The sequence below is a fragment of the Anopheles funestus genome, chromosome 2RL (assembly GCF_943734845.2).
Source record: "Anopheles funestus chromosome 2RL, idAnoFuneDA-416_04, whole genome shotgun sequence".
Taxonomy (NCBI): Eukaryota; Metazoa; Arthropoda; class Insecta; order Diptera; family Culicidae; genus Anopheles; species Anopheles funestus.
The window spans coordinates 45,927,370-45,952,819 of record NC_064598.1 but is presented as its reverse complement, the minus strand read 5'-3'; the positions used below and the strand labels follow the sequence as shown (position 1 = coordinate 45,952,819).

The window sequence follows — 25,450 nt, the reverse complement described above, 5'->3', positions numbered from 1 at the left end:
TCCGGTTTAAACCGATCACAAACGGCATTGAATTCACGGCACATAACGACGAACAGATCTAGCCGGGGCGTAAATGTTTAGTGCCGAGAACAGCACCGGCAAATAACGCCATATCCTAATTTTGCACCTGCCTTTGTTGTTAAGCACAATTGTGTAACCCACAGAAGTAGACAATAACAAAAAAAAAGTAAAAGAAAACCCCATCTGGACCTCAAGACTCTCATGTCCCAGAAAGCTGGATTCCACGACTAACGATCTAGGAACACTAAAAACTGTCTGCTCTCTATACCACTAAGAAGCAAAGGCAGAAGAACTTAACAAATTAAATTATTTTCAAATTGAAGTGACACAAGTGGAAGTAGATGTGAAATACATCCTATTTGTTAAAAACTTCACAAAGCTATCTCTACGGACAAATCTGTCATATCAATCACCTTTCTCGACATTTTGCAAGATGTACTCGAGTCTGTGTAAATCCTTCCATGAGCATATTTCACATTAGTTTAGTACTCATCAATACGACCAGGCCGTTCTAACTGAATAAAAAAAATAGTTTAGTACTGCACTGGATTGTCCTTAACTTGAAAAGTATCCAGAAATGGATTACTAAAATTTGACACTTCTCGAACTCTCTCTAAGCATCGTTCGAAGAACATATACATTACACATGAGAGTACTTGAGATTTGAAAGGATTTGTATTTCGTGGAAAACATAATTAAAAACCATTCGAGTTTCGTAAAATGTCTTTAAAGTGATAAGTCTATTCTACCTAATTGTCATACACAAACTCTCACAACCCCGAAACACATCTTCAACATTCAAAAACTCATTACACTCAATCATATCCCATGCATCTTATCGTACTCCCTATCTTTCCCGCATCTTAATTTGTCGATCAGCTGGATGTAATGTATTCATACTTCCGACCGGCGCTCCGTTGCAATGTCACGCCGGGCTGAGGAAAATAAAAACCAAATCAACCATCGCGCGCAAGATGGCGCTGGCTGTACAGAAAACAGCGGGTAAACCTCCCCGCCCCCATCCCCCTTGCTCCCTTCCGGAAGAAGCGCAGGTGCCCTGACCCAAGGATGGATCCATGCGGTGGTGCAGCAGCACACAATGGGGGTCGCAATGTCTTCATTAGTGCGCTTTCGCGAACCATAATTGTTCGGTAGGCAAATGGCAACCGATTTTCCCTCCGATTGGCCTTCGCCATCCGGATTACGTTCCGGGAGGCAACCGGGAGTAGGAAGCAATCCCAGCTTAGCATCCCTCTCTCTCTCTCTGTCTTTCTCTCTATCTCTCTCTTTGTCTTTCGGCGGCAGAAGTCTTCCACACATCTTGCACACGGAAAGATAGCGAAAGCTCACCATGCTAACCCAAATCGGGATGACATTGAAATCATTAACTCTTTGCCTTCCTCTTTTTTTGTCTGTGTTCCGCCTTCACCATAAACGACCGCGCTCTACAAAGCACGCCGGTTCCGGAGGGTTCATTAGGCCATCAGCGAGGTGCGCTTTTCCGTGGCGCTTGTCATTATTTCCCAATCGAGCAGAAAGGGTAGCACAAACCGAAACAGCAACAAAAAATCCAACTAAATTCCAGTTCCCTCGGCAAGCGAAGGCAATTCCTATTCCCTTGGATCTCGTTTTCGCTACCTTTGACATTGACACTCGCAAACCCTCTCTGGGTCTATGGGTGGATGCACGGAAAGCGGTATAAGATGCAGCTATGCATCGCGAAAACACATTTGTCCCACGGTGGCGCTCCCATTGTCACACTTTACCTAGTGCCGTTTTGCCTGTGGCATGGCATCGGCGGAGTACCGTGTACGGGGTTAAGTTCAACGATCATTTGCATCTATTTACATCGGTACGATCGGTGCTGCAGCGGGGTAGATGTGTATGAGAAGGCGCGTTGTTAGGGTCATGTTTACACCGGGATCATCCGCGAGAAACCATTTTCCACCGTGGGGATTGTGGTGGAGAAACTAAGAGAAAAAAGGATTTGTAGATGAAAAAGACAACTATACTGGCAACCGGAGGAGCTGGAATATATTTAAATAATTTTCAATATTTTACACGACGTATAAGAAGATCATTTTTGATATCTTTTATATTAAAATTTTCATGCGGAGGCATGAAAGGCAGGTTTGAATTTTTGCTCAACAATTTTATGTCTTTACTATTTTTAAGACTGTGTAAGAATTAAAACGGTAAATTTTGAATAATATCCAATTCTATTTTCAAGTTAAACTGCAATAAGTAAAGAAAGATGCGGAATCTTTCCACTGTCTTGGCATAATGATTTAGTTTCAAGTGGGATCCAAAACATAGGAAGAATTCCACATCTACCTGAACAATTTTTAGTTCAACTTGAAAAGAATACAACTGTCACCTGAACTTGAAAAGCTTCAGACGTTTTCATCAAACAAAACTCCAAACATATTTTTTCAGTTTGTTATATAGTTTTGGATATCGATTTTGTTATAATCAAACATATTTTAAATTCCAACTCCAATGCAATGGTTCCTGTTACCTCTAGAGCGATACAGCAACTGGCGTTTGCATTTTCACGTCTCCACTTATGCCGTCGCTCATCGCTGATTGTCATTCGGTTGACATTTTTCCCTAAAAGGTTCTTTTCCTTGACCTTCCCAGGTTCCGCTAAAAACCCATTCATCATTATTTTGTCCAACCGGTGTACGCGTGAAAACGACACGTCAAACACCAAATGCACGTAACATCGCATAGGGACGTGGGAATGTCGTGATTGCCCAAAGACGACAACGATGTCGAAACCCGTCACGGGTTAATTTGCATTTTCCTCCCTGCTCCTTTTCTTTTGCTGCTCTTTTCCCATTCCCCTCCCTTGATCACATGGGGGAGATTCCAAACGTGTGAGAGTTAATTTGTTATTTTCCCTTTCGTATGACAGATTTGTCGTTTTATTTGTGCGACCTCTCTACCTCGTTTTTTTGTTGTGTTTTGTTTTCTTCCGTTTAGCGTAACGCGCCGCTCCCGGAATGATGCCGGAAAACGGAAGAAGACAATTTGCCTACTGAAAGGTGCAAATTTCACGATCCACACCTGTCGCTCGCAATAATGCCACCGCGAGACCACCGAAATAGGGAGAAGGTAGCGTTTTATTTTCTCAAATCGATTGACCACACCAACACCCATGCTCGGTTCCCTTTTCGTGACCAGTTTTCCACCGCTTCGGGTGCTCTTGTATGGGGCCTGCAAGTGGTGCCATTTTGTGACCTCATTCGATACGAGCTTCGGCCTTCGATTTTGACGTGGAAACGCGCGGAAAGAAAGTAAACGCACAGCACGCGCCGAATCTTGAGGATTTTTGCTCGTTCCATAGACCCCCCGCTGGGGAGGGGGGCGAGGTCTCTACTTACATGCCTCACATCTTAACCTGAACAGTCGAAACCTGCCGATAACGGAACAACTTCAGTTGTGATGGGGAAACCACTTTTCAACTACAAGATTCCACTCAGCACCATTTTCCACGCAGCCTAACCGGAAAATCTGGGCAAATTTAAATTGGGCCACATGTTGCCGAGCACGCGCCCATTTGGCGGCCCACAATCATATGCAATTCAACCGCAGAAGACGCTGTAATCAAAACCGATGACAAACGTTAACAAATGTCGCGGGCGAAGAGAAAAGCTACCGACGTCTCGCCGCACGATCGACGCGAGGGAGTGATTGTGACAATTTATTGCAATAATTAACGAATTAAGTTCTGCAATCTACCCGGGACTCGGGGATCAATTTTCCTTTCGCTTTCACCACGGAATGATTCTGGTATGGGTGCGACAAATGGGATCCAAAGCAAGGCGCCAGTTCAACGCGAACGCTGCAACGGTATAATTAATCGGTGCATGTGGGGGCGACCTTCCGATCATGTACCCGTTCCGACAAGTCTTCGCATGGCAATTGCAGATACAAACTGATGATTGGGACGAGATTTATAATCGGAATGTGGGAGGAAAAACCTATGTGGGATGCATAACGGAAACACTTCGGGGATGCCAGTTTTTATGGCACATCTATGTACGTCCTCTGTTGGTTTATATTTTAAAATATTATAAGGTTTTGAAAAAAGTATTGGAATAATATCATTAAAATTAACATTGTATATACCATCTAATTGAATTATATTACGGCTAAAGCCGTGATCATGTAAAATAAATAAATAATTGAATTATATCGGGACTGGCTAACCATATAATCGATTGTTGGGGATTTTAACGGTAGAAGTATCAACCATTCTTGGCATTTTAAAATTGTTTTTTACATATTTCAATATTATGAGATTTATTATAAATAACTATATACCGATGTCAAAATACAGAAGAATCTATATGATATGGTATGAGTAGTGAAAGGAATATTCAATATTCGAATGATATCTTCAATAGCTGATCGGATCAGTGCCACCAGAGAACTAAACGTAAATACATTTTAGACTTTGATGGAAGTCATAAGATTTGGAATTGGAAACAATTATATCGAACAGCTTCTAAACGGAGCTCAAGGAAGAACTCCGAGAATAAAATAAATATGGAGTAACTGATGTCAAGTAAAAAGTTTCTGCAGCAAAAGATAAAAGAAACCTTCTATCAACCAAAGATATTTTCAAGGATTTGCAAAGTATAGAATTCTCACATGTTATTCAATATAATCTATACGATTGAGATGATCTTCAAAATTCCTTGTTCCATTTTAAACATTGAAATAACATTATAAACTATTGACTATTATAAAAATCTATTTATTACAATGTCGAAGAATAAATGATTGTTGTTATATCTACTGTTGGAAGATATGGCACCTTCCACTAGTTTTCTGTATGCCATTACACTAATTTTCAGAAATTGTGTCAAGAAGTTACTTTGATACGATCGTTCAACGTAACAGCAGATCTTTGAGCTCATGTTTTAATATGACACAATCTGGTATCAATTAATCGCTTTAATTTACTCGATTTTTTGACAGAAACCGTCATAAAATTTTAGCTTTCTAACCTTAAGTATCATAGGTAGACCTAATTATAAATAAAGCAATGTTTAACTGTGTAAAACCTTTCATATACTAAACTCTATCGAATAAAAACCTTCTACAAAAGAACCAAATCATTGGATAGAGATAAAATTATTTATAAAATGGTTTACTGATCAGAAATATATTAGAAAAGAAAAATATATAGCAAACAAATAGCATCACTATCCACTGCACTCCGATCGTACCTAAAGTCGATCGAAACAGGCTGATAGTCTACTGTTTAACAGCTGTGATACGCTTCCGCCGTTCCGCACGGTAATGGTGAATCTATTTTAGCTTAAAGCTTCTGGTACAGCTTCTTCCCAACCGTTTCATTGGTACCGTTGACCAGGGCACTATAATTTTACCACAATTTTCCACCGATCAATGTCCTGATCCTCTGACTTAAATCTGACTGATGACTTAAATCATCACATCACTCGATGCAACCAGCTGCAACCAGAAGTCCGGAAACATTGGAATGGGAAAACGATTCCGTATCATCCCCGCAGCAAAACGGCAGCAAGTGGAACCGACACGTCTGTCAGTTCTATCGCGAAATGCTGCAAAAACAACAGCTCAATTGGCATCTAGGCACATGAAACGCGAAAAGGTGGCCCCAGTTCCGAAAGAGTGTCGTAAGGATTTACGATCGCCAACTTTGGTGAAGTTCCAATTTCTGTTCGCTTTTTTTACGAGTGTGCTTTGCCGGGTAAATTACCGGTTTTGCTTCCAACGAACGCTTTTACCAGTGGCAAATATCTGGTAAGGATCGACATGGAAAGATTCCTTCTTCAAGCACCAACGAGAAGTGGCACTCACCAGAACAACGTCCGGAACGGTCGATCGTATGTCTTCGGTGGTGGCATCTAGCAGTTAGTTTTTCTTTTCTTCAACTAGAAATATACACAACGTTCCGCAGGCTTTTACAGCTTAGATAAACGAGGCGTCATCAAGACAGCACACAGGCAGCGTGATAGAAAGAAGCTGATCGCAGTTGATTTTATCACCCCGTACCGATGCACTGCAGATTCTTCTGGTACGCTAACCTCTTTGCTGGCTGGCAGGTGGCACACTCGTTTTCACCCCGAGGTGACGCGATGATTTGGCGCTTGTGCATCGAACCGCTCATTAGGCTGAATGGGCAAGGTTTCACTTTCCACGGATTTCACCTGCCCCCGGACGGAAGGTCCCTTCGCACGGGGGGAAGCGCACTGGGTTCAAGACGCTCAACTACTCGTGCGATCCTCACCACTGACCTCTGACATTGACTGGTGAAGGTACAATCACAACCATCGTGCCGGCATCGGCAATGATGAATTTCGCCCCGTTTTCGAGGATGATAATTTACAGATTTTATGATTTCTATCGACTCTCACAATTACGATCTTAAGGGCTTCAATGATGTGATGCACTTCACCAGATCGATGTGAATCTGGCAACTGTGTCGAAGGGTATGAATTTTACTTTACCAAGCACGGTTGGAATGTTTTTACCCATAAGATCATTGTTCAAGTGGAAGATGCTTAAAACCTAACCTATATCTCATCGGTATTTTTATCGGTGGCGATCGATACATCCAATTTCTCACCATGATACGGCAACTGTTTTCTGTTTTAAGCCCATCATCAAGTGTGATTCTTTGAGCAAATCAAATTATGTGCTCGATTCTAAACAGTTGTTTATAAGAAGATTGATTGCCCTACATTTCCAATGCATCTTTCTGATATCGAAGGAAGTTGTTTGAGTGCATCTTTCAGGAACATATTTTGAGCCATTGTGAATAATAACAAATCGATATAACAATCTACAAATGTGCTGCACTTTAGTTATATTATTTATTTTCATCTCGAAAAAGCAGTCAGCTGTTCGATGTAAAATGGTCCCATCATCCACTAATGATACACACCGGAAGATCACCGGATCCCAGCAGCTTCCGAACAAGGCAACGAATGCAAAGAATGAGGGCATCATTTTAAGCGTCAGCTATGCATGTTTGGGGGTAGTTTTTGTGTTGTGTTAAACATGCACGATGATGATCGTCGGAAACCTAATTAGTTTTTACGTTCATTGATTAGCCCCGGAATCTACCAAAAAAAAACGATCACTGATCAGCATTCTCATCGTCATAAAGCGTAACGCGTTACGTTGAAATACTTGCTTCAAAAGGTATCCAATAGTTGCACCGAATGTTTTTTGAACCCCTGCACTACGATGACCGGCGAGTGAAGTATATAGATCGACATAGAACCAATTTCGAATTCCACGTTACATCATCATTAGCTTCGTTTCGGGGAGTTTCTTTTCATTTCTGATATCTGGCTTAGCTTTTTTTTTGTTCTCCATTTGTTTCGTGTTTTCATTTTCTCTACTCACATTTGACACTGATATAGGGCAGCAACAATTTACTAACATTTTTATTTTGTTATTAAATTGATTTACTTAATTCTAATAAAATAGTTCTAAGAGTTATAGAAGAAACTAATTTGTTTAAGTTCTTTGTATTGGCGACTATGTAAAGTTAACGATTTATAAATATATGATGAAGAAAACGGCACTACTTCCGATCATGCATCCCATACACCCGAATGTTCCAGAACGTTAGCGCCCCGAAAACGAACGGCAAAATTAAGGGCAGTTGGGCGAACGAAGGTGCATGTGGTGCACGCAGAGGACGACACCATTAGATGCGCGTTCAAACGTTTTCGGGATCTTCGTCTCTACACACGCTCCACCTGTAAAACCCTCAGCCCTGCTTCCAAGTACCTCCTGTGTTGTTTCCAAAGCGAGATTCACCTTGGGTTCCTGCCGGGAGGCGAGAATTAATGGAGATTCGGTAATTGGATAACTCACTTCTTGTGGTCAAGCGATGAAAAATCCGCTAATGCGCACCTTACCCCAGCAGCGGTGCCAGGTTTGGTTGAGTGTTACACCATTCTCGGCCGGCTTCCCCGTGGTAGGATGACCTTAATTCTCACCCTTAGCGAAACTAATATGAGAGGGGGGGGGGGCTTTCTTCGGGAGCCGTTGGGGGGGATGAGATTGTGCAACAAGGCAGCGTCTCGTTTACCGTAAGGCACACATTCCGAAACATCAGCCCACTCTGAGATCGGAAATGGCACGTTGTTAGGGCTCGTTGGTCGATGGTTGATCATGTTTGCGTTCTGCATGATCGCTACAGATGAATGGTGAAGCATTTCTTTCTTGATCAGAGCGATTAAAGTTCTTGTGAGTGATACTGTACCGAGCGTGAGTAGCGAACGAAGTGACTTGAACATACGCAAGTGACGAACCTTTTATTTCGACGCTTTCTATACATTAAGAAAATAATAATTAATCCTCTACAATCAAATGCACCCTCAAGGGTGACAAGTATGAAAAATATTTAAGAAAAACATATCTTCAATCTGAATAATCAAAAAGAAATTTTTAAAAACAGCGGCCAAGCAGTACTCGATGTTTGTATTTTCTTCCATTGCCGCTTTGTCATCATTGAAAGGCCAGCTGCTCTCCCCATTGCTGCTGTTTAGCATAATCCACATCGTGTTCACTTTCATTCTCAAACCAGCAACAAAGAAAAGCACACCACCCGCTCTCGAATGGACGCACAATGAAATGAAAACAAAATCCGTCAACCCCTTTTTGGAGGGATTTAAATCGACAAACATTGGTGTCGAAGTTTTCATCGCTTCAGTGCCGGTGGTTTGCGTGGGAAAGCGACCAGCTTTCTATGGCAAACTTTTCACCAAAAATTTCCAACCCGCCTGACCCGCGTTGGCCGAGTGTAAATGATGAATTTGAGAACCCACATCAGCGTGGCGCTCTGCGACAGTCGAATGCTTAACGATCTTGTTTAACTCGAGGAGCCTCAGTTTTGGATGAGTTTCGGTTGATTTTCGCCTTTTCGGCATGCCGCTTCGAGTAAGGTGGATTTGACTTTAACTTTTTTCGGTTTCAATGAGCATTTGTTTACAAAAAGGGAAACCCGACTGTCGGGGGTGTTTTGCGTAGAAAAGAGTCAAGATGAAATAACCCGTCTGTGAGCTGAGCTTATCATTTCTCTCACCCGCTTTATCGGTCTTATTGTTTGTTTAATTAGTGTACACCGAAATCTCGTACAAATTTCTCCCAACCCATCCGTACCATTACCGGCGGTCTGTCCAGTTTATAATACATTGCTGCCTGGATGCCATAAACAAAAGTTATGCATTTATATCAGGCGGGAAAAGTGTACACTACCGTTTGCTCTGCTTTTAAATCATTCCACGAAGCTAGTGTCAGATTTTGCTTGTCAACCCGTTTGTTAGCGGATCGTTTAAAGATCATTTCTACGCCATAATTATCAATTTAAACCGATGAAAAGTAGACGGTAGGCGACGAACCCGTCTTGAAGATGTCTTTAAGATAGTAAAATAACATGCTTCAATGCCTAAATCTATGCCATTCAAGGATGGACTTTATTTTTACTTATTAATTTATTCTAGTGTGAATAATGGCTTGATGTTTTGTTGAAATTTAAACTTTCTATTCATTGTTTTAATGCAATCAGCATGATTTTTACTTAATTAAGCCCTGTCAATGTAAAGCGATTTTTGTATAAATACTATCCAAAGCCTTTGATGGTGATGTTTTTTAGCCTGGTAATTATTACTGCTATATAATTTGTAAAATTGTGTTATTATATGGACACGTTGAGTGAGCATAGTATCTAAAAACAAACGTAATTTTTTATAAATAATATTTTTTTAAATAACTTTTACTTTATTATACATTTTAAAAAATGTATATTACCTACATTAAATGATATGAAATCGTTCCAAAATCAATTATTAATAGCTCCTTCACCTATCTCCTACATGTGATCCGACTCGATCCACCCTTCCTTGAACCATGTGACAAAGATTGCGGAAATTAAAAAAAAACTCCGTTGAATTTACGCATCGCCATTGAAAACGGGACAATCCAGCAAAGATTCGCGTGTGGTCGCCGAAAATCCCCGCAAGTTCGTCCCTGTGTTTGTGAGTTTTTGGTAAAAAATTGTCTGCTTTCATCGTGCACCAAATTCCCGTACGATTAGTGGAGTGGAATTGAAATTTATTATCAGCACGCCTGGCTCACGTTCAACACTGGCCGGTACCAGCTTCGCCAAGCGTATGGAAACAATCGGAAACAGCCATCAAAAATCAATCTGCCAATGTCATCAACGTGCCACCCTGCTTTCATATACGGAGACCGGATGAATTGATGTAGAAAAAAAACCTCCAATCATCTGGACGCCCATTATTAGGCCAAACGGTCTGCCAAACTGAAACCACCCTGTGTACTGTGTGGCGTTTTTTTCTCAAACCTATTTCTTTGCTCTTTATATCGGTAGTCTGGTTTGGCTACCAAAAAACTATTTTCTCAGACTATTTCTGTATCCGGTTTCGCATGTTTGATTCTTCGGCACTCAGCCACCCGTAGCCCCGACAAAGACTTTAATCGTTATTATCATTGTCAATGGATTATGGAAAAGATTTCTGAACATTATTGTACAGTATAGAAATGGTATCGCAACATATTATAATCCTAAATCTTAAATTCAAGTTTTAACTTTCAGTTTGCTATTCTCTTTCGATTGTATTTTTTGTTTCACTGCCTTACTGACTTAATTTTGTTTCCCAAATATGTCCAATTTAAGTGGGATACAAAGGATTACCTTTTTGGGGAAGGGAACTAAAATCCCAATGTCGCCATTAGCATCGATCCGTTGCCGATCGACACTTTTGGGCTGCCTGTCGTGCCTGAGCATCGGTCATGCTTCCGCCGTATTTCATGTGCGTTTCCGCCTTGTAACGGACACTCGCCATGACGTCTGGTTAGGTTCTAAAGCCACTATCAAATACAGTACAACGTGCTCTTTAATTCCCTCGCGGCAAAGCTGACGGTCTCACACTCCTGTGCCGGACGAACGGCACCAGAGGCCCGAAGAGTTATCGGACCATTTATCATCTCCCATGCTTAGCCAGGTTAGCATCTTTCCGTAAGATACGTTTATACGTTTTGTTTCCTACCTAACTGTTCTGCCACACCTGAAAAGAAATGCGAAACACGATGCAAACAATAATAATTTATCATAAACTTACGCAACGTGTTGCATTTCGATCGTCGGAAAACTTATTCAACGAGCTGGTAAATTGGTTTCCGTTGTAATTTCTTCACCTGATTTTCGGTTTTTGTTTGGCGTTTGGCTTACGGGAGACAGCCGGGAGACCGACGAGAGCCACCGTTAACGGCAACCGACAGCGAAACCAAGTGGACAGGTGGACTAAACTTGGGATATTAATGTTTGGGAAGGTTGATTGAAACGTTACATTCGGTGGAAGAAAATGGTTACAAGATGAAGATGAAACACAGAGCTTTGTACGATTGGTTTGTTTGTGCCATGGTGCAGTGTTTTTGGACGATAACAATGAAAATATGTTGACCCATTTTGGTAAATAGCGGGTTAACCTTCGTAATGCCTATTGTTGTTGTCATTACCTATAGATCGGTTTATACATAAGTTTCGTCTCTTCGCATGAAAAAATTGTTAACAATAATTAACTTCACATGTTTTGCAGTTTACAATCAGAAATATAAAATGTTGTCTATCTGCAAGCATCTCTCAACCTCTAGTGTAAAATAAGATGATGCTGATTTCAAAAAGCAAAATTTTATTGTTAATAAAAAGTTTGATCAACAGTGAAGCTAGAAAGGAATATTATCCTCCAAACACGATCATCAAGCGAGGATCGTGATCGACGGGCAAGAAAAAAAAGTGAACGAAACCGGGATTAAAAAAGGGAAAGCGGAAACCAGCACTGTCGGGACGAACCGTGTTGCCGTGAGGGAAAATCATATTTCACACCTTGCTAGCGTGAAATTGAACGCCAAAATGTCAGTACGAATTTTTCAGCCCGTTGCCCTCGATTGCACCGTAGAAAACGCCCGGCCCAGATTCGTACAACCAGACCCGGATCGGATTTCGATTTCAATTTCTGTCGGGTAAGTTGTCGGTGGAAGTGTTCCTGTCCCGGGTACACGCATATGCCGTGCTTCAAGCCATAATTCGCACCTAGCATTAATAATATCGTTGCGCTCGACACCCTGCGAGGGGAGTGTGTTTGGCACGATCAGGTCCGCTTAAAGCGCTTGCATAAAAGTTGTTTCATCACCCACAACCCACCAGAATGCCCAACGGCTATCTGTGTGCGAGCGATCTCTTAAACCGGACCGAACGCAAGGATGTCAGGAACTGGTCAGGAAAAATTGGATAAACTGGTTGGATAAAATTTTCGTGATCGAAGGTTGGTGGGTGAAGCGAAACGAAACGAACGGTAGCATTACTGAGTCTTTTAGCTAATGTCTATAAAATAATATCTTACATTTTGGTTATCCTGAACACGTATAGTTGTATTAAAACTTACATCTTTTACACAATAATTTGTTTGAAATTTAACAGAAAATAAAACAAAAAATATGTTTTGTTAAATTATGAGAAAATGTTAAAAAAACACTTTCTATAGTTACAGTGAAATTAGTAATATTTTAATTTTTGTATATATTCAAACAATTTAACACGAGCTTTTGAACACCTTACCGAGATGTAGACGATCTCAGTGATGAACACTATCTCCGTACAACTGCAGCTTAACAATCCGGAATAACTTGAACCGTGTTTCAAACCTCAACCAGATTATTCCAGTTCGCGTGTGAAGCTGAAAGAAATTTAAGATTAAAGAACAAAAAAACACGAACCAACATCAAGCATCGCGTTTGCCACCCATAAGGCAACCACAATTCCAACGCCGCATCACCCTTGACGTCGTGGTACTTCTCACTGTTGTCTTTGCCGAGCACGAACATCACGATATTCGATCGTGGGTCGTATCCGTTGCATCCCGGCCCGGAAAAACCACGGACAGATGAGACTCGCCCCGGTCCCTTGTCCCACATTTAATGGACTTCAATTAGATCTGGACCAAGGTGAACAGAAGAGGGTCGCACAGACAGACACAATCCGGCCCGTGCCCACCCAACACCCAAAACTGAAACCCGAACGGGCGTCCCGGAGAAAGTGGTTCTTGGGCAAAGATTAGGGCAGTAGGTTCGAAACATTCGCCATCGACGCCATCGAGAAGCAATGTCGCGGTGCGGGTTTTTGTGCAGGAAATCGATTTTATCGATCAAACGAGAAGCGGGAGACAGTGAGCGACCACACTTTGACCACAAATGTGTACCCATTTGCAATGAAGCAGCCGGAAAATGGGCCTCTGTTAAGCTGCCAATTTTCCACCTCGACACCCACAGTGGCACTGAGGGGAGGGGGTTAGTGGTTGGAAATGGATTTCTCAGGCGATTGTATTATGGCGGAATGCTTTTTTTCCACTAGTTAGAATAACCTAGCCACAGGTGAACGACGATACCATTTAACAGCAATATTGGGAAAAGTGAAGCAAATGGGTTACTTCCGATTCGATTGAATGGACGTCGATGTTGGTGACGTGAAATAATGTTTTGAAAAGAAACGTTTTATGCGCTTCAGCGAAAGAGAAGATGTTTAAAGGGCCTAGGTAACTGGTGACCGGATACCATTTGGAAATAAATCATTTCTCTCTTTTTTGTGAACTGGTTTTTAATGCTTTATTATATTGTTATTTAAATACTGTGTAATTAGTAAATACTTAACAATCGAAATAGGAATCAATTCACAAACAAATCTTTTCTACACTGCGCCTCATACAGTGCATATTATAGCTAAATTATTACTTCATGTTTGAAAACATAACCAAAAGATGAAGAGATAGATAAAAAGACCTTCCTTGATACTATGAAGATTTATACAAAGTGGAAGAACTTAGATGTTTAGCAGAACATGATCTCTGGAACAAGTTGAAGATAACTTTGAATATTCACTCATTTTTTATCTTCGGTTTTCGGATCGGTTTTTTTGATCAATATGATTATTATATATTATTTAAAAACAATATTATACCAATAGCTAACTTGCCAGAGAAATGATAAAAATAATTCTATTAAACCATTTATGTCAAGCATTACGTAGTTGATCGTTACACGTTACGGTCGTTAATAGAAGAAGAAGAATATCTAGAATCAACAGACATGCCAGAGAAGTGATTTGAGAAATGATTACATGTATTGGAAAATACATATAATAAATAAACAATAAAATAAATAAATAATAAAATAAATACGGTTTTATGCATCATGGAACAAATTTCAATTTAAGATATAATAGTACAAAAACAATAAAAGAATGATGATTCTTTTGATTAAAATTTCATGAAGGTTCATTTTAAAATCTTGTGATCGTATAGATATGTCTGCAAGTGTATTGTTCTATGCATTAGACTCGATAAAGAATTCAAGCTTAACTCAAATTGACTAGACCCAACTAAACTACGAAACAGTTTATAATTATTTCTTATTTCATTCATCTTTGTTCACACATATTCAGTTTATCATAAAGCATTCATTTTTAAATTATTGCCAGAAATAGCAATAGCTGTTTTATGAAAATTTTACAAAAGAAAGGGAAACCTTTCAACCAGGAAAACAACTCACAAGCTCGAAACGGCTAATTACATTCTGTCTTGCCTTTGTAATGACACTGTTCCTCACACAATATTAAACAATAAAAGGGATTGTTTCCTCTTTACGACAAACAGCATACCGGAAAAGATAACACCAGAAGTTGGAAAGGTTGGTTCATAAAAAGAGCTCATGTTTGAAATGAACCACTCTCTGAAACAACATTATTAAAAAAAAAAAAATAAAACGCACTGCTTTCACTGACCCAAGTCTGGAATCATCACGACACATGTCCAATCATTTCACGCTAATCCCGCCACAGAATGAAAGGTGCACTTTCGGGTGGAGCATAAAATAATCTTAAACAAACACAAAGACACAATGTGGACATAAGAATGCTGGGAATGACAATATGTTTTACGGCAGCAAAATGGGAAAGGGGAAGAAACAATTCCCCGCGAACCAAAAACCAAAAGTCTTTATGTGGAACAACATAATCATTGGCTGTTTATTGTTTTATTGTTGCTATAGTTCATAACGATACGATTTCATCCTACAATGATCTTGATTGGTTTGATATAATCATCAATAATCTTCATCTCACGAAATGGCACCAAACAAAGTCCACGTAGTGTTGGAGTCGTTTGAAAGGGCTTGTTTGGAAATTAGTTTCACCCATTGTCATTTTGTGCAGCAAGTTGATTTTCTGTACTGAAGAAACTTTAATTTATCATTGTTGGGTTATTTAAAACATAACTTCAAATAACCCTTAGAGCGATGGAAGTAATATCTTCTTGAAGTGTTGCTCTTTTCGTAGAGGAATCCTCATTTCCCGCATCTTAGTGTCCGGAAATGGATATTTAATCTACAACGGGTTTCCCCACGGTGATCCCACCGATCGTTCTAGAGGTCAAACGTCTACTTCAGTCTGGCGGTGGGCTGAACCTTCGCCGTAACTGTTTCACGACCTGATCAAGCTGCCCCCGGAGCGATAGGAAGCGATGGGTTTGCTGCTGCTGCTGCTGCGTCACATTGTTTTGCTGCGTAGCTGGCGATCACCACAGCCCACCAAACTCCAAACATTTCCTTGGCAGCATCATCGGAATCGGAACGGATGCTGCCTGCCGGAGCATAGCACTAGCGCACCACCCGAAAGGTTAATCGATTGGGCGATGTTGTGCAAAATCTAGGGCCACGATTCAGGGTCACTTTTTACGGTGGTAATTCCCACCCATCTCCCGTACCCGGTACGTTTACGCTTGGACAATTGGAAGAGCGCAGCTACCAGCAGTGCCAAACGATTTTGATTTCAAATTATATCGTACGGAAAGGCTGGCCTTTGAGAACTTTGAAGCGGATTAGCGCAATCGCAGGAAAGGTGGCGGTAAATCGCAGCCGCGTCTTAACCGAACAAACTCCACACGTTTTCGAACGCCCTTTATTGGCGTGCGAAGGAAAAGAAAGTGATCGACAAAGCACAATTACCGAAAACCGATTGGAAGCGCGCGAATTGAACCAAACGCTCGCCAAAAAAAAACTGCGAACGGCGAATATATGCTTCCTTCCTGTGGGTCACCAATTTTGATGTGGCCGATTTGAAGGCGAAAGGTTATCGAAATCGAATCGACCTCGTTCGTGATGTCGCTGGTGTTGCTGGTTGCTGGCCATGTTGTTTTATACTGTTTACTGTATTTACTTTGCTTTACTTTGCGTTACAGCGGAAAAGGTGAAAATGAAACCTATCAGCAATGTAGATCATGAGTTCAGATCTTCAACGATTCAACGAACTTCCATTTTTTCATCCGAAAAAAAGCAAACCCTTTTCAATCCAGAGTTCTTTTGAGAGTTGTACACTTAATTGTCACTTAATCCGAAAACATTAATAACCGATCCAAGCCCAAACATTCAGATCACAGTTATGACCTATTTTTGTCAATGTCAAACCCAGTGGCACCTGATGACATTCCGGTTTCTTTCGTTTTTTATGCTTAACCTTAAAAACCATCGTCACACTTCGAAGACTTAATCTCGCCCTGCACTTCCGAAGACCCTCCCAAAAAGGTTGCGCACAAGCAGACTAAAGCGAACAATTCTCTGTTCCAGACGATCTCTCATGCATGACTTCCCGACGTCCCAAACGTGATTATCCATCGAAAGTGTTCACCCTTGCTCAGTCACCAAGTTATTAACTCGAGGACATAAAAGAAAGGGAATCTATCAGACCACTAATTCCCTTCCCAAAACGCTTCTCCATCGAACCAGATCGAGGGATCGAATCGTCGTTGAAGGGCAATTTGTGTTTGCCCGCGCACACCCATGAGCGATCGTGGAAAACCTTTCGACAGATCTTTCGTCCATTTCGCACGCCTGCCAACAAACGTTTGCCGTCCTATGTTGCGAAACCGGGGACGCTGATGACTTGTACTCACTTTCGATGGGTACACATTTCTTGCGGGAATTGCAATCCCAAACCAAACCGATTGTTCGCACTTTTGCCTTTCTCGCGTAATTTGCCTATTATCGTATCACTCTTTTGAGCACGATGATTGACATTGGCCAATTGCTACCGAAACGCACACGCGTGCGCTCATCGGTATCAAATACCGTGAACCCATCGTACCTTAAAAGTTCAGATAATCACAACCCTTTCAAGCTGTCACGGGACGATGTCGAATATTATGAAGATAAATTTAATTTCAAACTGCTCCTACAAGCGGCGCAGCGAACGGGAGCTTTCACGCAATTTCCGTCCGATCGACCGACCGCCCGACGGTTATAGCCCCACGTGCCACGGTCGTTCGTCTTATGGAAAGGTTCACCGAATTAGGTACACATTTGAAACCCACTGCAGAGTGCTCTGCGTTCGCAATGAATGTGTTAAATTGCCCGTTTCAACAATGTCACCCCGAATCTCAGCCCAGTCAAGCACAATTCCACGCGAAATCTGGGAGGCACTTTCTAGTTGATTTTTTTCCATTTTATTTTATTTCGTTAAATCCTTTCAATTTGAGCTTGAGGTATAAAATTCCTTTAAACCATTTTTCCGCCCATATGCCTTTCAATTGCTTCTTTTTCATGGATCTATTTTGTTTGTGCAGCTGTTGGTGGGATGGAATACGCCATCAAGCGTGTTTAAATGCGAAAAATAATGCAATAAGATCGAACAATGATGAGGGTATTGTTGATGTTTTTTTATGATGAATGGTTTTATAATTTAGTGTATAGTGAAGGAATACAGGTAGTCCCCGACATACACTATACCGGACTTAGAGGATCTGCAAAGAGCCGAGTACATCGAATTTCCGCGTGCGCTGTTGACTTGTACAATATCGATTTTACGTATTTACATTAGTGCAAAAGATTCTCAGAAATGTTTGCTCTTATTTGTAGTGATGAGAAAGTTCCTTTTTTGGAACGGAACAGAACGAGTTTTTTGTAATTAGGAACGGGACGAACAGGAAATTTAAACATTTTTTTTATTCATAACTGAGGCCGTATTGCTAACAATTCAAACAATTTATTTCTTCCTTTTCGTTCTAGACATAATTTATTAAAATAATTTGTCTGAATGATAATGTCAGAGCAGTTATTATTATTTATTTGGTTTATTTGGTTATTGAAGATATTGCTAGTTCGAATATAAATTTATGTTTATAATAAACTTGAAGTTATAATACAATTAAAAAAGGGCTTAAAACTTATTAAACACAATATGATATTGTTCTGCAGACATGAGAGTCAAACTACAAACGCTAACAGACATGGTTTTGCTTAACAAACATAATTTCCTGAAGTCATCAGTGTCCACATATATATTCCAGGCTTCGGCATCGACAACAGCCTTATTCTTTAAATCCTATCCCTCTTTTTCCTTTTTACTCCCTCCTGTGTATCTCAGGAACTACTTGAATATTTTAAAACAAACATAAAACACATTTTTTTGTAACTAATTTTAGCATAACGATCCATGCATTCGCACATGCAGAATGACTGCAGGACTGATAGATTTTTATATTTATTTATTTATATTTCAGAATGACCGCTTTCGCTATATTATCTGCCTCATTAGGGGTGAAGTGAGTACATTGTTCGCAAGAAAAACAGATAGGTTTTAATGTTTCCTTATAGTAAAATGTTTTTTTACTAACATTTTTCATTAGTTGTTTTCTACCGCCGATATCCTTAATGCTTCAAAGCCACCAATAGCCTTGAACCTTTCCAAATGACTTCCAGTTAGATAAATTATAACCATTTATTAAATTTAATTTACCATCGCCAGCATCTTTTTGCTTACAGTATCAAACGACACTGATTCATATTTGGCTTGCCGTGCTTATTGACCTTCTGCCCCCCACAAACGCGGAGAAAGGCTCCAAAAACCGCAAGAAAAACAACAGTCAATTTAGCTGGCTCCTCTTTAACAGTCATCATTACATGAAAACCTCGACCGATGCTATATGTATGTTTTCAGTGCCAGTTTTTTTCCCTATCCTCATCAGATTTCATTTTTTGCGTACGTGTGTATGCATGAGTTTTGTTTCTCGTAATGTTTTTTTTTGTATTCCCAGGCAGGCTTCTTGCTAGCTTGGGCCAGAAAGTGGAAAGTCTATTTCAATGCTAATGACCATTCGACGGTGATGCTGCAGCCACAAGCTTCGGTCGACCGCAGCAAGCTCTCGAACTAACTCAAATTACCTGTCGTATCCGATTTATGGAGTGTCCATCGTGCAAACGCACGCTTCCGATCTGAAGCCACGTTCAAGTCGCACGGGCGAGCACATTCGTTTGGCTGTTTTCCCCCGACCGATACCGAGCGATAGGTAGCGCACAGAGTGCTTTCCCGGCAAATCGGGGAATCCTATCCCTAGGCAGGCGCTCCGGAACGTGCACACCATTCCATTCTGAATGACATTTTTGAGCTGCAAAGCTGACAACCGAAAGGGTGCGGAAAATGCAGAAAGATGCTGTCCGAACTGCGAGCGTACACGGGCGATGCAATCACGATGCAATACCCCGTACGAAACCAGCCCGTTGTGACCTTTTCCAACGAATGAGATTTGGCCGAATCCTTTCCCGCCAAACGGTGCTGAAGGGTTCAATTAAAGATTTTCTTCCTTTCGTTTGAAGGGCAGCTTTCGTTGGCTTTCATCTCAGCGCACTCGACCCGCTTCTTATCGCAACCGCTGAAGTGCACCAAGTGCAGGCGCTTAACCCTAATATTGGGCGCAGTACTTGAGGCTGCTTGAAGGAACTTTACTGTTGGTGGATAACAGTCCGTTGTGGTGGAAGGTGTTAGAAAGTGGATAGTTTTGGGACGCAAAAAAATGAAAGTAGTAGCTCATCTTATTTTTATCGCGTTTTGGAAAACGCACGATCGGTTGTTTGAAGTTGTGGAAAGGGTTTTCTAACCGAATATCTGCTGAGATTGCATTATTTGGTAGAGAAGATATTACATACGTCCATTCTAACATTTTTTGATTTCCCACAGCCCTGATTGACATCAGATCTGAACTGATAAAAGCTTCTTTGGTACTAATGTTTCGTCTTTAATTTATTTCAATGTTAAACTTTTTCGTATTCATCAGTTTTTATGTGGAGGAGATTTTTTAACCATTGAAGTACTGCACTCCCCATTTGACATTTTATAGCGGATTTCAAGCGTTTTTCGAGCTACCGGTCCTTTAATCTGGTCCCTTAATCTGGACGTCCCTTAAACCGAAAGCTTTAATGGCTTTCTCTAGCAGTTTTCATCATTTTTTTCATAAATTATAGTGTTTATTTTAGTACAATGTCATATGGGTAGAACGAACCCTGAACTAGCGAAATCTAAAGCAAAACATACATGTTTTAGTATTAATGAATTTTATTATATTTGACATAAGGGGAAAAAGGTCAGATGAAATTTGAATGCTGCACGGTAAGAATTATAAGAATTATTCCTTTCACCCTAACGCAATTCGCATACAAATTTTTATTGCCACTTACAAAATATAAATTAAAACATTTTATATTTCCCATAAAATCTTAAAACGCTAGACTGCGTTTCATTACTCATAACAATAATTAATTTTAAATAAAAAAAAAAGTTGTCCTCACTCTTCAAAGTTTTATTAACCATTCACACCTCTGTATACAGGTTTTTGCAACAACATTACCACATTAAGTTAATCTGCTCTAATTGGATACGCAATTGCAATTTGTTGAATCATTAGCTTAGTAAAATGAAAAAAAAAACGCTCATAACATTAGCTCGCAAACTTCCATTTTCAAACCCTTGGCTTGGATGTTAACATACCACTAAAATGGTGTGCGCCGGTAGTCGATTTAAAACTTCTACCGGTTTCAACTTCCCACTGTCGATTGGCTACGCGTAGATGCGTTCTGCAAACTTAATGGCAGTAGGTAGATCGTGATCGAAATGTGCCAAGAGCATAGATTCGCGTAACGTTACTGCCAAACAAACATTCGCCGCGGTGTTCGCTGATATGGGTACAGTGAGTAACACATTTAAGCAAGAGAGGTTTGTATTGCTAATAAAAAATTTTTACAGAAACTTTTTTTAATATTAAACATCAAATATAACCTGAGCCTTTCACATTGTGTAAAGTGATTTGAGGTAGGTTTGATTCAACTATGATGCGACAGCCATAACAGCATTCACCCAGACCTGGTGAAGAGGCAGACACTTCCAAATCTAGCATTATTTTTACAGATATTCCTAGTGTTTTGACTACCATAGAAAACGGAAAATCCAAAGACCCTCACGTTCAGATTCTCGACGATCTTCCTCATATACCAAACATAACTTTCTGTTGGGTTTCAAATCATGAAAGAATAAAAGGCAATGAAAAGGCAGACGTATTGACAAATGAGGCACGCAACATGTCGCCCTGCGTTACCCAAAAAATATCCAGTAGAAACAAAAGTGATAACTTTAACATGGAAGCAACGGTGGAGCAGAAATTTGGACGCCGTACTAATATACATTAACCCATAAGTTATTGCACACATCGATTTTCGGAAACATCGCGATCAAGTCGTCTTATTGAGACTACGCATAGGCCATACAAATCTCACACAAAGTCATGTATTGGCTAAAATGGAACCACCACAATGTATCTACTTGCCAACTGTATTGGACTAAAGGGGGAGAGAAGAACATTTAGACTAGACACAGGAAACGACGAGATCCTGTCAAACGAAGAAAAAAAAGAAAGGAAATTAGTAGCTTCCCAACCAAAAATAAACGTTAAGAGGTGAATGTAGCCACTACTGGTTCAAAGCCTCTATAATTTAAATAATAAAAAAAAAATAACTCACCCAACGTCCACACGGCCGGACCGGGTTCAAATCCCATCCGGACCGCCCCCCCGTAGCAAGGACTGACTACCCGGCTACGTGGTAAAATAAGTCTAGTAAGCCAGAAATGGCCGGCGTGACCTGTAAGGTCGTTAAGCCAAGAAGAAGAAGAAGAACTCACCCAAACGAAATCAAGCTGTTTGTTATTATAAACAAAAGTATCAAAAGCACATGATGTTAGACCAAATTGGACACCGACTGTAATCACGCTACGACGCCTGGACTGCTGCAATGTACATCCGCTTGCGCATGTATTTCCTAATTAATTAGTTTCCTGTTTTTCCCTCGTTACTTCACCACTTTCCTCTCGTTTGTAGTTAGCGGTAATTGTTAATGTATTCGTACCGTTCTTGCAAATAAAAGAAAAGCAAGAAAACGGCGAAGATTTTAATTCAGAATGAAGAGCATGCGAACACAGTAAAGATAAACTAAATCTAATTTGACCGATATTTGACTGCCGTTGACTGTTCGAAACGTCTCCCCTATGTAACGGTATCGAATAACAATACAATGATTTATTAGCATAATCGATTCTCGAATGAAAATATACCATTATCAGTAGTTATTCGTGTCAGGAAGTTTTTATTACACGCACGGATTGCACTGCAAGTGGAGGATGTGCTTAAGATGACCCATCGAAAAAGATTAAATAAAGAATCGCGCGCAAAAGAGTTTTTGTTTTCCTTTCGCCCAAGTACCACTGAAATGCTCCTATTATCGTTACTGCTCTTCAAACAGACTGATGATGGTCGTTAACAGTTACTCGATGAGAGGAGAACCACAAATGGGTGCCCGATGAGCATGAGGAAGTAGCGTTTTGCAGAGGACCGCGATAAATTCCATGACCGTGGTCAATTTCCGCTTTGCGATATACTCTTGAGCAATCCACACACGCTGGTGGTGCTGCTGTTTGCGAAAAGTAAATAAAAAATTAAATCTTCAAATTGAGGTGAGATATCGATCGGACGGATATCGTTAGCGCAGTAGCATCGTTCAATAGCCGATTAAGCCATCGATCGATCTAGTTGGTGATCTATTACCGCGCAAACCGTTACCGTTTGGAAGCGAGATTTTTGTCAAGATGGTAGACGTAAATTGGATCAGTAACTTTATGAAAAGAGGAATCGGATTGGACAATTACATTGTGGTATTGGTGAGTTTTTAGCTCAAACAATGTGTATTCTTCTTTTTCTCCACCCGAAAACTTGTTTCTCACCGAGGGTTTAATTACATTTGACTCTTTTGTACTGGTTCCGTTGAATGGTTAAGGAATTATTAAAACCCGTTACCTAATGTTTGAAATTTGATAAGCATCAGTTTTAAATAATTATTGCACATCTTTTGCGGACCAAAACACCGAACCAAATGCTTGTATCATGTGTTCAAACTTGTTTTTTTTGCTTTCTTGAGTTTTTTATAGACTTTTTTTATGAAAGTGGATATGGTTTTTCGTACGTAACTGATATCGCTTTGAAATGTCCGCGTTATAACCTGCAAATTAAAATAAATACCATTGTAATTAACGCTACACACTGGTGTTTCATCAGAAATTGTTACAAACAAAATATTTCGAAATATTCAATTAAAAATAACTGAAAATATAAATTAATTATTCTGAGTTTTTAATTTTCAATTTTGAACAAAATGGTAATTGTTTAAATTTATAAAATCGCTGTATAATTAGTCGTCTGTTGATATAAAACCTAGATTTGCTTTGCTTTTTTTCTCTCGGTTAGAATGGCCTGGTCGTATCAAGACTTATTTTACCACGTAGCACGATAATCAGTCCATGCTACGGGGAGACGGTCGCCGTGGACGGGCGCCGTTTATCACATGCACCACCGTGCCGCCCCGAGATTTGCTTTGGTTTTATATAAAATAAATTAAATGTTCATACGGCCTTGCCGTCCTAAGTGAAATTAAAACGTAAATAAATAAATAAATAAAATAAGATATTTAGGATAATTTTTTACTTCCGTCTCCAGCTAATCATTTATGTAAAAAATAATTTGGTAATTTATTTTAAGCCATCCGGTTTGAAGATTATCGAGGAGTTCTGTGTACTGGTCTGTTCCATATCAATTTCTACAGAAAATATGTGCAAAATTTGAATATTTCGATTGAATATGTACTATGTCAATATGATATCAATATATCGCTGATTGAAAAGCTAAATTAAAAAAATATACATAACTATTAGGCCACTAGAATAAAATACAAAATTCACGTTAAATTAGCAAAAAAATGACAAAGTTAGTGAAAAAAGAGCTAAAATGTGAGACTAAAATATCATAAAAATAAACATTAAACACATCAAAACCATAAAATAATTTTTGCAAAAACACAATTTTTGTTCGCTAAATGTTTCCTCGGACATGGAATTTGGACCGGAAAACCGCGAACCACATTTCTATTCAACCACTTCCGGCAGATCACCAAACAATGATACCAATAGCAAGTGAGATTTGGTACATTAAGGTGTTTGAAAATTGCCAAAAAAATGACCACACAAACCCCGTGCCGTGTAAAACAATTACCCGAAAGTGAAGAAATCGTCGCGAATCTTTTCACTTGCAAGTAGTTCTCTTTCATTACTTCCGATTTGGAGGGAAATTATCAAAAATACCCAAAGAAACGCTCATTTGCGACGACAATGGGCGCTAGATATGTTTGTCTTAACGATTTGCTTTTACTTTCACGACACGGCAAAACCCGAGCTAAGGACGATTTAACATAATGGTTGCAATTTTGGGGCTAAAGTGTGGAATAACCTCAACCGCTTAGCCCGTGGCACTTCGGTATAACGATTAGGCAAAAAAGTCCATCGGGATCATCAACACCGCCAGCCAATGGGGAAACGTGCCACCGATGAAATCGAAATCTCACCACGAAAAGAGCGCATCATTTCGACCTCTTGCAATAGCTATTTTGGATGGTAGCTTCCAATGGCCATTTGGAAAAATGGCCGCAGGCTTGACTGGTGTGATTGTAATGTAAGATTAATTAATAAACTCGCATTACCATTTTGATCATTAACCCCGGCCTACGGGTAGACGGCCATTACGGCCCTGCGACTCCCGATCGCACGCAATCGCTTGGCCCTTTCTCTATAACCCTTTACTTTGCCGGGTGCTTCCGGTCGCATAAAGGGAAGTGAAGTTGCGCACGATCGGAAGAGTTTTGTTTTCGGGTAAGTAATTCAAGACACTTCTTGCAGCTTTCATGTACACGATGGCAAGAAGAAACGTACGAGGGACAGAGGAAGCATGGCATTTAAAGATCGCTTTGTCGAGATCGTTTTTTTTTTCTTGTTTCGATCACCCCCTGCGGGAGCACGTCCGCATGCCAACGCCAACGCGCTTTTTTTGCTCGTTTTGTTTGTTTTTACTTTGGAGGCCGCGTGCCGCAACCTGGTTCGCTTCTATATTTAATGACAAACAAACAATTCGATGCATAGATGCAT

General features: G+C 40.2%; 1 protein-coding gene across 1 annotated transcript in view; it reads right to left on the bottom strand.

Annotated features, from left to right (window-relative positions):
• Positions 1–9,883: 9,883 nt before the first annotated feature.
• LOC125765408 (elongation factor-like GTPase 1) overlaps positions 9,884–25,450 on the bottom strand; it is an 86,398-nt gene continuing 70,831 nt past the window's right edge. The window contains exon 4 of the mRNA XM_049430478.1: positions 9,884–11,126. The gene's annotated coding sequence lies outside the window, so the exon portion shown is untranslated. The remainder of the gene's footprint in view (positions 11,127–25,450) is intronic.